Raw genomic sequence first — 12,896 nt, forward strand, 5'->3', positions numbered from 1 at the left:
GTCTGCATAAAAGAAATGCATATATCGTATACATGCAAAATAACCAGTTAGTAATTGTACAAAGACTTTGTTTGCGAAAGTAATATGTAGATTAAATATGATAAGGAATCTGTGGAGGGCCTCCCCTGGTGGCGCAGCGGTTGAGCGCTGGGCTGCAAAGCTGCCTTCAGCTTCTGCAGCACCGGTTCAATCCCCGGCCACAGGTGAGGGTCCCACATGGTGCGCAGACCTCTCCTGCCATGCCCGCTGCTCCCCTCAGCAGTGTATTTCATCATTCTGCCTGTTCTGCTCCCCACTCTGGCTCTGGTGAATTCTCTCACCCTCTGCACTTCTGCCTGTACCTGGTGCTTGTGTAAATAAATAAATAAATCTTTAAAAAAAAAAAAAGGCATCTGTGGAGTCTATATACATTACATATGAAATTTATTTAGGGACCTTAAAAAGAGTTTAATAAATTGAGAAGCATGCTGTATTTCTTTCTATATTCAAGGGTAATTAATACCAATAAAAATTTGATTCTTTAAAAATTGATATATGGATTTAATATAATTCCAATTAAAATCACAGTGGGGTTAATGGGATTTAGAAACAACTTTAATAAATAGTCTACATTTCATGTAGAAACAGAAACAAAATAGAACATTCAATATTTTGTAAAAATAGTATGATATTGGTGAAGTGAAGCTTGTCATGTCAGATATTAAAATATACCATATTAATGGTTTTTTTTATTCATTGTTCTCTTCTATGAGCTATATATTTGCTAACTCATTAATTCTTTAGTGCAGATACTAAGAGATGTACTCTGTAAATGAAGAAACTAAGTTAAAATAAAAGGATGTGGCCTGGTATACATAAAAAGTAGGTGGCTTACTAATCAACTAATATCAGAATTTAGCCACTAACACTGACAGCTAGACAAAGACTGATGTACACAGATATGATGATAAAAGTATAGGGGTTAAATTAGAGAGAATATGTTGGGGCCTCCCTGGTGGCCCTGTGGTTAAAGTCTGAGCACTATCAAGCTATCAAGCTATCACCAGCCACTGCGATATGAGTTCAATCCCAGGTGAGGGAACTGATCCACAAGGCACAGCAGACCTCTCCTGTCTTGCCTGCTGCTCCCCTCAGCAGTATATTCCAGTCAGTCTGCCTGTTCTGTCCCCCTCTCTTTCTCTGGTGAATCCTCTCACCCCCCACACCTCTGGTCTGTACCCCTGTTCTTGTATGCATAAAATTAAAAGAGAGAAAAGAAACAAGGATTTTCAGTTTGAATGGAGTGTAATAAATGGATCCTGAGTTGAACTGAATAGGAAGAATTTCATTTTCCAACATTTGTTGAATAAATGTTTATTGGGAGACTATTGTGAGGAAAGAATTGATATAAGTGCCTGGATCCATCCGTGAAAAATAAAGACCGAAAATTGTTGTTCTTTTCTGGCTTAAATTTTGATAAGGACATGTATGAGGAAAGATGAGCAACACAACAAAAAAAAACCTCAGTGAATAAATGAAGTACTCACTTAGAGGTGATTAATGCTGTGGGGGCAAAGGAGAAGAATAGAGCAACATAAGAAAGGCAGGTAGCTGAGCAATGGGATAAGGAAAAGTAGGAAAAGTAATAAAGGTGGGTAGAGAAATTAGAGAGAAAAGACAATTAAGTAGACAAATTACTTGATAATTGGCACCATGTGTTTTTTAAAGATTTCTAAAAACAGAAGTACTATTTAGTATAGTAATATAAAAATATTATTAGGATAATATTTTACCCTAATTTTTTGCATATAATTAGATTTGAGGATGTGATTTTTAGAATCTTTAAAAACACACTTTATAGTAAACATATGTACAAGGCAAAAGTTTTGTTTCTGTTTGTCTTTTTGTTGATATTTTATTTTTTAAAAAATATTTATTTATTTATTTATGCATACAAGAACTGGGCTGTAGGCCAGAGGTGTGGGGGGGGGGTGAGAGGATTCAGCAGAAACAGAGTGAGGAATAGAACAGGCAGATCTACTGAAAAACACTGCTGACAGGAGCAGCTGGCGAGATAGGAGAGGTCTGCTGCGCCATGTGGGTCAGCTCCCTGGCCGGCTGAGGGTCAAACTCATGCTACAGTGGCTGCTGATAGCTTAATAGTGCAGATACTTAACTCCTTGCTCCACCAGGGAGGCTCTGTTGATATTTTCTATGTTGTTATTGCTTTTCATGTTTTCTGTAGAATTTATGGAAAGTGTTTGAATTCTACCTTTAGATCAATACAGAGAGGGTCATAAAAGATAGCCTGGAGACAAAAAACCAATAATAGGAATTCAGTTGAGTTAGGAAAATTCTTCTTAGCCAGAAGAATATAAGACTACTGGTAACATATAGACATCTTCGAGAGAGTATCAGAGGTACTGGAATAGAATCTGTATGCACTTTTTGTAATTTTGAAGGAAGCATGTCCTTAATTAGTGTCTTTATTGTGTGGTCCCAAAAAGAGTGGGGTTTGATTAAGGTACAGAAAGAAAAAGCGGCTTCCATATAATATGCATGACACTTCTACTTACTGGCTCAGCCAAAACTGGTACTTAAGTTACCTGCATCCAAGTCTGATTTGCTTTGTATTTTTCCATTCAGCTCTTACTCAACTCTTTCTGGTCCCTGTACATAATATGGCCCTGACTTGGTTTCTGTCTTTAAGGTATTCATACTCACTTGGCATGATATAAAATCCACTGGCGAAGTTCTGAACAAGCAGGAAAAAATAATATACTAAACACCAGAACTGAGAGCAAAGAGGATAAATGGGCTTCCTGACCAAAATATGCTTTCCATTTGGAAGTTTGAGTGAAATCTTTAGTGAGTAATTTATATTAAATCTCATAAAAAGTATGTCAGAAAGTTTATGACCAAACGTAACACAAATCATGAATGAGTGCTGCAGTGAGTATGAATGAATTATGTGGGTCGTCCATGTAATATAGGAGAAGGCAATAAGACACTTTTAGACCTGTGAAAGTTTCAAACTATGACTGTAAAAAGTTCTTGCTAAACTACATGCGTTTTCCCAGCGGCTGCATATGTTTGCCTGACAAAAACTACAGTTGGGCAATGAGTCCCAAGATGTTAGCATTAAATTCCCACTCACATAGGAAGTTCCTCAATTCTTGCAGCTGAGCTGACAGCACTGTAGAATGCTTTCCCATAAACAAATTCCATTCTATAGCCTGCTTTTCTCTTAGTATTTGAAGAGAATTGTAATAGTGAGCTAAGACCCCTCAGCAGAACAAAGAAGAGAAAAAAACCTTCAATTAAAAAAAGGTCTCAGACAAGAGAAAATAGCTCTTTATAATGATCATATATAAAGATATTCCAAGGGACCTGTTTCTATAAATGATATGAAGTAGGAATTCAACTATTTTCCTGTAAAGTGAAGTAGTTCTTTCACACTATTTATAAATGAATTTGTGATCCCTTCTTTTCATAAGCCACATTTTTCATCTTAGACATGTTTTTGAGAGAAAACAGTTGGAGACAACTAGAGTTCCATCATTAGGAGAATCTACACACTTTGACATGTGCATTTGATTCAATACTTAACAGTAGTATTTTTTTTGAAGCTTTATGGTATGTTTATATATATTGCATTTGAATACAGCGTTGATTCATTTTATTTGCAGGGAACCAAATACATAGAATTAAAATCCAGTGTTAAATGAAAAAAAGGGATAATACTGTAAGAAATATTTGTGATCTGTTTAAAAAAGCACATACAGCATGTGTGTATTATAGATGCACATATATACAAATGTATACACATCCATACATATATATGAAGTATATACAAAGAAACATTATTTTGCAAGTTTTACACCTATCTAGCTTATAGAGAATGCTAAATGTCTATGTTATTATACATGCATAAATGACCCAATTCAGTTGGATTAGATAATAGGGAAGTAATGATACCCCAGTGGGAATAAGCACACTTAGTGCTTATATACTGGTTTCTAAATATTATTGTTCAATAAAAGGAAACAGAGTTCCTAGATTAGATTCCAGAACAGAAAAAAGGATATTAAAAGAAAAACTGGTAAAATCTGAATGAAGTTGTATATAACTTAATTGTATTGTTCCAATATCATTTACTTAGTTTCGATAGTTTAAGATTGTTTTAGACTTTTTACTCAGGAGTGAAATGGGAGAAATGATGTGAAGGGTAGAGAGCAGCTTTGGTACTTTTGCAAATTTTCTGTAAGTTTAAAAATATTCCAAAATTTTTAAATGTACCGAAGATAGTTTCTAATGAAGGTTTATAAGGGGAAAGTGGTTGGTGGTGTGTTTTTTTTTTTAAAGATTTGTTTACTTATGCATACAATAACTGAGGTACAGGCCAGAGCTATGGGGAGGGGTGAGAGGAGTCACCAGAGACAGAGTGGGGAGCAGAACTGGCAGATTGACTGAAATACACTGCTGAGGGGAGTACTGGGCAAGACAGGAGAGGTCTGCTGTACCATGTGGGTCACCTCCCAGGCTGAGGACCGACTCATGCTGCAGTGGCTGAGTATAGCTTCATAGTGCTGAGGCTTAACCCCTTGCGCCACCAGGGAGGCCCCAGACCAGTGATTGGTTTTTGAAGGTGAAAGGTAGACCGCTCCAAGAAGTTAAGAATAGGCCTTGACAAGATGTTTAGAACTGATCTTCACTTTGTCATGTGGATTATTTTGAGCTGATGTCAATGGAGGCTCTGTAAGCTCACAGGAAACTTAGCACAACCTTAACTATCATGAAATTAAAAATTGGGCCTCCCTAGTGGCATAGCGGTTGAGCGCTGGCTAGCAAAGCTGCCCGCAGCCTCTGCAGTGCTGGTTCGATCCCCGGCTGCTCCCCTCAGCAGTGTACTTCGGTCCTTCTGCCTGCTCTGCTCCCCGCTCTGGCTCTGGTGAATTCTCTCACCCTCCCGCACTTCTGGCTGTACCCAGTGCTTGTATAAATAAATCTTTAACAAAATAAAAATAAAAATTGGGGGTAATACAATTAGGATTTTTACCAGAAATAATTATTTTTTTAAATCATAGAAACAAATCTATATGGAAGGGCGAACATCTAATTACAGAGCATCTGGGCTCATTATATAGGCCATACTTTCCTTGTCATATGAGACCCCCTACTGCCTTCTTGAAGCCCCAGGCCCCTATCCCATTCTTTAGATCTGTATATAATCCTTATTTCTCCTCTCTAACCTGTCCACATATACTGTAGATCCCCAATATATGAAATTAAATTTGATTTTTTATTCCCTAGTAATCTGTCTGATAGTAATTTGGTTACTTGACCAGTTCAAAAAGAACCTAGAAGGGTAGAGAGGGAGTTTCCTCTCCTTCCCAATGGGGCACATAAAATGTGCTCTGATAATAGTGTGATAATAGTCCACTGTCAGCTGAGAATATGATTAATCCAGCCTTTTGCAGGTCAAATCCAATAAAGTGAAATGAAACAAAATACTCATGACTGGTTCAGGGTTTACCAATTTAAATGCCTGAAGGATCTAAGCAAATGCAGAAAACATAATATATTAGCTTTGGTCAAAAAAAAAAAAAAAAGGCTATTGGCTATTTTTAACAGGGGTAATAAAACACCTAATATTTATTACATCTTTATTTTAAACTAGACTCTTTTAAGTACTTTACACGTAGTAGTAAATTTACTTTTTTGTAAAATGAATCAAATTCATTTTACAGAGAAGGAAGCTGAGATACAAAGAATATAAATGACTTCCCCAAGGTTACACAACAGCAAATTTGAACCCAGGTAAATGAATCTCAAGATGGCTAGGTGACTGTACCAGTACTGGTTGAACCCCAGTTAGTTCTTAATAATATCTCCTAAGAAAATCAAAATTATATGCCAGATTTTAAATTTACTTTTAAAACAATATTTTATTAAGATATTAATTAAGACATTGGGAAATATTACAATTTTAATTTGAAAGTATCCTAACAGCAAGCCAGCAAGTACACAAACAATGCTCCAGACAGTAAGTTCTTAACTCAGATGAATCACAGACTCCTGGAAAAGTAACCCACAAATTGAACTCAGAGTGTACTTAATAACTTTAATACTCCTAGAACATTTCATTAAAATTCAGCAAAATTTTTAATCATCATAGAATCCTACATATAGAAAAGAAAAATCAAACTATAAATGAAGTGGAATTCTCATTGAAATTAGCATCCACTAATTTGAGCTTTTAGAAATGTGTGCTATAGATTATGACTCTTACCTTCTGGAACTTGGCCCTACAGAGTCAGCAGAAGGAAAAATTAACCCAAATATCTCTACTTCCTCAGGTAGGCTCATGAGAATGGAGATTGTAAAGGAAACCTCTGAATCACTGACTTATGTACCCCACCCAAGTCAATTATATGCGTGTTCATTCATTTAATTAATGTTGAATGCAAGGCAATGTGCATTGTTGATACAAATATAAGAAAGATATGAACACAAACATCTTTTTTATTTAAAAAAATGGAGTAGAAAAATGTGGCATAAAATTGTTTAATCAAGGATTTAATAGTTTCCAATCACTTTCTTATTTATTGCAACATGGTGAAAAGGGCATAACCATTAAAATAGTTTTTAAAAATAATGATTGCTAATTACTTGTTATATGATTTCAAGTGTTAATTATTCCATATGAGAATAACTTTGTTATCTTCTAAACAGAAGATACAATCCAAATGCACAAGAATTTGAATAGGGCCTCCCTTGGTGGCACAGCGGTTGAGCTCTGGGCTGCAAAGCTGCCCGCAGCCTCTGCAACGCTGGTTTGATCCCCAGCTGCTGGCAAGGGTCCCACATGGTGCACAGACCTCTCCTGATGCACCCGCTGCTCCCCTCAGCAGTGTATTTCATCACTCTGCCTGTTCTGTTCCCCGTTCTGGCTCTGGTGGTGAATTCTCTCACCCTCCTGCGCTTCTGACTGTACCCAGTGCTTGTATAAATAAATAAATAAATATTAAAAAAAAATTGGAATAGTAGAGACATCCTAAGTAAATGACTTAGTCATATAAACAGCCATTAATGAATGTAATTATTAGTCTCATTACTAATTGAGTTCATTCTCAATTGAACTCTGATCTGGTTTTCCTAGGCACCTATCTTTTGTGTGTGGTGCATTCATCAGTTAAATGGGAATGGCAAATGTACCTGTTTTAGAGAATTACTGTGATTTTTGAAAAGAAAATGCATATAAAGCATGTAACACAATGCCTGAACTATTATGAGTCCTGATCAAAGTTTAGCTAGTATTCTATTTTGGAATCAACATTTTACTTCATACAAAAAATATGAAATATGTTAAATCTTGATATCCATATTTTAGCGATGAAAATAAATTTGCTTAAATACGAATCAGTTGCATTATGAACATTAATAACTGTATGGTCTGTGAGTGTGGCAGTGGATTTTGGAAAAGTGCCTATGAACCCCAATGATCAAGTTAACCTTATGTGGTGTTTTGCTGTATTTCTTTGGCCCAGAGACCTGAGTTGATGTGTTTCTTGCTCCTTGGGTATCTGCATATTCTTCCCTATAGTATTTGAAATTTTCTCTCCTATCTGCTTTGTGGCATTCTCTTGTCACCTTTATATCAGTGCAAAGAGAAGCTGTATCTAAAGTGATAAATTTCTACCACAGAGGACTCCAATCTGTCCTGTGTCACCGCACACATCCCATCATCTTATATTGGAATCAGGCCCTGACTTTTAGAAGGACCTCCCTATGTTGATGCATTTGTGGATTTACCTTTAGCAAAAGCTCCTTGCAGCCAGGGATCCATGACCAGATAATGGGATCATTCATGCTGCCTGATTTATTCAGTAGCTCTTGAACTGTGTCATCGTGAAGCTCTTTCATTCCTTCCGCCAAGAACCACTCAGATAGAAATGACTCAAGCCATTTGAAGGAACAAGGCTTGGGAAACTCATTTAAGACAAGGAAAAAGGCTTTATACACTATTCCTTATTCAAGGCTCCTCATAAATATATCTAATTGAAAAATTCAAAGGAAAGGTATTTTTTATATGGGTCATTTCCTTTCCTTTGAATTTTCTGTTCTTAAAATAACAGTGAATGCTTTTATTACTGGGAGGCAATGTGATATTTTGTCAAAGGATATGATTCAATATTAGGCAAACCTAGTCCTAAGTCAAAATTCTATCACAGTTAATTACTGCACCTCCTTTGGAATTTACTCTGTGTATATGGTTTCTTTATCAAAAAATGGAGATTCTAATATGTATTGTGTAAAATTGCTAGGAATATTAAATTAGAGCCTGTTTTAAATGTCTTGTCTAGCAGTTAGAATACATTCCACAAATGGTAATTGAATTCATTTAGGGGAAATTCTCTGTATAAGCTAGTTAACTCTCAAATCTTCTCTGGTCATATGTAATAAAGAGAGGATTTCTTTGGGAACCTAGAAATAAATACAGCTTCCTACTCCCCACCACCTACTCCACCATACAGCTATACCTTATGTTAGAATGGTTATAAAATATAATATAGATTGAATATATTCATACAGCAGCAGTAAGATCAACAGAACCACAACCTTGGATTCTAAAAGTCTAGGTGTGAATCGGGCCTCCCCGGTGGCGCAGCGGTTGAGCGCTGGGTTGCGAAGCTGCCTGCAGCCTCTGCAGCCAGTTCCATCCCCGGCTGCTCCCCGGCCACCGGAGGAGGGTCCCACATGGCGGCAGACCTCTCCTGCCGCCCGCTGCTCCCCTCAGCAGTGTACTTCGGTCCTTCTGCCTGCTCTGCTCCCCGCTCTGGCTCTGGTGAATTCTCTCACCCTCCCACGCTTCTGACTGTACCCAGTGCATGTATAAACCAAACAAACAAACAAATAATAAATAAATAAATAAGACATGCCTCTAGAAAAAAAAAAAAATATATATATAAAAACAAAAAAAACTTTATAAAAAAAAAAAAAAGTCTAGGTGTGAATCATGTTTCTTAGGGAGGATATCATTGTCCTTAATTTTTCAAAATTTTTTATTTCAACAACATCACACATAAATTTCAGCAACATCACATATAATTTTCCTTCTACATACATTCTTTTGTATTCCTACTGCCATTACAGTTATCTTGGACTCAATCATAATTAACCTGAACTATATATTACACCCTGGTTTTACCTGCTTCTGGTCTTATAACTAAAATTACTCTTTCAAAAGAAAGAGTAGAAGTGATCAGAAAGAAGTGATCACATTTCTTACCTTTTTCTAAGTCATCGAAGATTTTTCATTCCTCAATGAGTAAAGTCTAATTAAATAGCTTATAAGACTCAACTAACTGGGCTTTTCCTACATCATCATATTCAATGGTTTAGGCTTTCTTCTCCAGCCTTGCCAAACGCTTTCCAGTTCCTAAAACATTTGCTTCAAAATTCTTCCAAACAGGAAGGAAATGTAACAGTTTTAGATTTATAAAATTATTGGGAAGATAGCACTGAAGTATAACCCACACTCATTTTCTCCTATTTTTAAACTTTTACTTTATTATGCTACATTGATCACAAATAATGAATCACTACTGATCATTGTTATCAGCTTACTTTATTTAGATTTTTGGAATTTTCCCTAATGTTCTTTCTATATTCAAAATCTCATCTAAGGTATCACAAGATGTGTAGCAGTCATAGATCGTTCAGCTCGTCTTGATTTTAACAGTTTCTTATGCTTTTCTTAATTTTGAAAGCCATGAGTATTATCAGACAGGTATTTTGTAGAATGGGTTTCAGATACAACCTTTGTATGATGATTTTCTCCTGATTGGGCTGGTGTAAGGATTTGAGGGAAGGAAACCACAGACATGAGAAAATGTCAATTTTATTACCTCCTATAAACGGTAAATACAATTAAAATGACTCACTGTTCTTAGATTAACATCAGTCACTTGGCTTAAGGAAATACTAAGTTGTTTCATTATAAAGTTACTGTCTTTTGCTCTCCCTTTCTGTATTATATTCTGAAGACCTACATTTAAGGAATGGAAAGTTACTTTCTACCTCTTATGAACAGAATATCCATTTATAGTATTTGGATGTTTTCTGCACAGGAAGCACATCTATTATCCCTCTATTTTCAGAGTTTTATTTAAGAATGGCTTCATGATGCTTATATTACCATTTATATTCTAGTGTTTATCTTGCTGCTCATGTTTTTCTAAATTTAGTTATTGGACACCCTTTAGTTGACTCATATATCCCTTTGACCAGCATATCACCTGCAAATAGAGACATTTTATTCTTTATCATTCTAATTTGGAAACATTTTGATTCTTTTTGTTTATCTTATTACACTAGTTAGGACTTCTAGTAAGTTGCTGAATAGGAGTAGTAAGAAAAGATATGTTTTATTTCTTTGTGATGTTTGGTGGATAACATCCAGTTTCTCAACATGAAGTACACTATTATCTGTAGGTTATTTTTAGATGTTCTTTATCAAGTGAAGGAAATGTTCTATATTTTAATTTTGCCAGAGTTCTTTTTTTTTTCAATCTTAAGTGTTTTCTGGGTTTTGTCACATGTTCCTCTGTGTCCATTTATATGTTCACACAATTTTTATTTCTTTGTTCATGTGGTGGAATACCCTGATTGACTTAAAACGGTAGCTGGGATAAATCCCACTTGATTTTGGTGTGTAAAGTTACATTTACACATTTTGAATTCAATTTGCTGATGTTTTGTTGACATGTTTGTCTCTATGCTCATGACAGAGATCAATCTCAAGTTTTATTTTCTTACAGTGTCTTTCAGAGAAAGGTTGAGGCTGTCTTTCAGCTGTTATGTGCATAATACTCTGGGAATAATAGCCTACCAAAAACTGCCTGTCCAGTGGCTACAGTCCCATGAGACCTGGGGCTGCAGTCTTCCCTGGACACCAGAACCAAGTTGTTAAAAGTGTAACCCTGGGCAGGATTCACAAAAGCTGGGGTACCAGTTATGTGGAAGAGCTTCCCTCAGAGATAAAGACACAGACATTCTCTGGAGTAGAAGAAAAAGGCACAAACTGGATAGAGTCTTTCAAGGAAAAAAAAAGAAGAGAGAGAGAGAATCTTCCTGTAACAATCCCCCACCCATTGTATATGGAGTCGGGAGGGAATTCACAATTTGGAGAGAAATCAGAAACCCAGAATTTCTCCTGAGGAGCAAAGGTTTGTATCCCACATAAGACATGCCTCTACAATGATGAGCCTTTAAAACATCTAGCTTTGAAAAACAATGGGGCTCATAAAGATGACACAGGAGGACCTGTGAAACAACTCTTAACAGACTCCTGCATGGATTTACAGAAATTATTATAATTAATTGTTACAAGTATTAAACAGATGAATGATTGAGTGACTTAGAAACACGGAAGAGGGAACACACAATGACCTGGGATACATATGGCGACAAATATTTTGAGGGAAACTCTCAGGGAGTAGAATTTTTTGGATGAAATATGTCTCTTTCATGAGACACAGACATGACAGGTTGCAGATAAAGGACAAGCAAGAGGACATTTTTAGTAAGGATATATGTATATGCATGCAAAATCAGTGATTTTTGTTATGTTGATTAATCACTACACTTAATTTATTCAGGGAAGAAATGAATACAATGGATTGATTGGCATAGTTAAAAATGAAGAGAAATAGTGTTTATTTGGAAATATTTTTATCACAAACTTTTTCATTACCTATGCAAATTTGTTAAGACTCTTGAGTATCTCACCTCTATTTTTATAGATTCTGTTACTGATATTTATTTTTGTCATAGTGACACTTATTTTTTGCAGTTTTATGAATTTTTATATTTTAGTAATAGCAAAGTGTATCATTCTTTATATATCTTCCCATTAAAATAATTTGTATGTTATATATAGATGTGTTGAATTAATTTTTTTTTAAATAACAAGTCAATGCATCAGCATTGGTATAATAAAACTAGTGTTCCATATTCTTTTTTAAAAAATATTTATTTATGCATACAAGAACTAGGGTACAGGCCAGGCGTGAGGGGTGGGTCTAACCAGAGACAGAATGGGGAGCAGAAAAGGCAGACTGACTGAAATACACTGCTTAGGGGAGTAGCAGGAGAATCTGCTGTGCCATGTGGGTAGCTCCCTGGCCAGGGATCAAACTCGTGCTGCAGTGGCTGCGGACAGCTTCATAGGTTGCATCTTAACCCCGTGTGCCTCCAGGGAGGCCCTGTTCTATATTCTTTAGAATTCTTTTGATTACAAGTGATAAAACTCAAATCAGGAATATGAGGAAATATATTGCATGTCACTACTGGGAAGACCAATGACAAATTTGAGTAGATATAGATAGAAGATTTCAAATTGAACCATTGGAGTTCTCTTTTCCTCGTATCCTTTGTCCTCTTACCTCTCTTGCTCTCCTCTCTTTTCCTTTTTTCCTCTCTTACTCTTCTCTAATTCTTCTTTTTGTTGGCTTTATTTTCTACTGGGAAAGCTCAAATAGCAAGGAAGAGAGCCTCAGGAATCTGATGTCAAACTGGTTCTTGTAGCTGGGGGATTCCTCAATGAGAACATAGAATAATCTATCTTGTTAAAGTCATCTTCTAATGCTTTGGAAAGATGGGACCAGAATCACTGGGGTACATGGACAAGGCTCTGTGATAATCTTATCAGAAATATGGAATGTGGAAAAGTGGTTCCCTAATGGAAAAATTAATGCCATTTGGGTTTTCTTTAATCACTTTTTTCCCCACAAGTTTCACTACCTGAAATAAACAATGGGGTCTTATTATTTGAATCTATATCATCACAGAAAAATTAATTACTCATCTTGCTAACATGGGACAGAAGAAATAAACTAATGACTTTGGGGAGA

This window comes from Talpa occidentalis, unplaced genomic scaffold, assembly GCF_014898055.3.
Source record: "Talpa occidentalis isolate TD23 unplaced genomic scaffold, MPIMG_talOcc4v2.1 talOcc4.17, whole genome shotgun sequence".
Taxonomy (NCBI): Eukaryota; Metazoa; Chordata; class Mammalia; order Eulipotyphla; family Talpidae; genus Talpa; species Talpa occidentalis.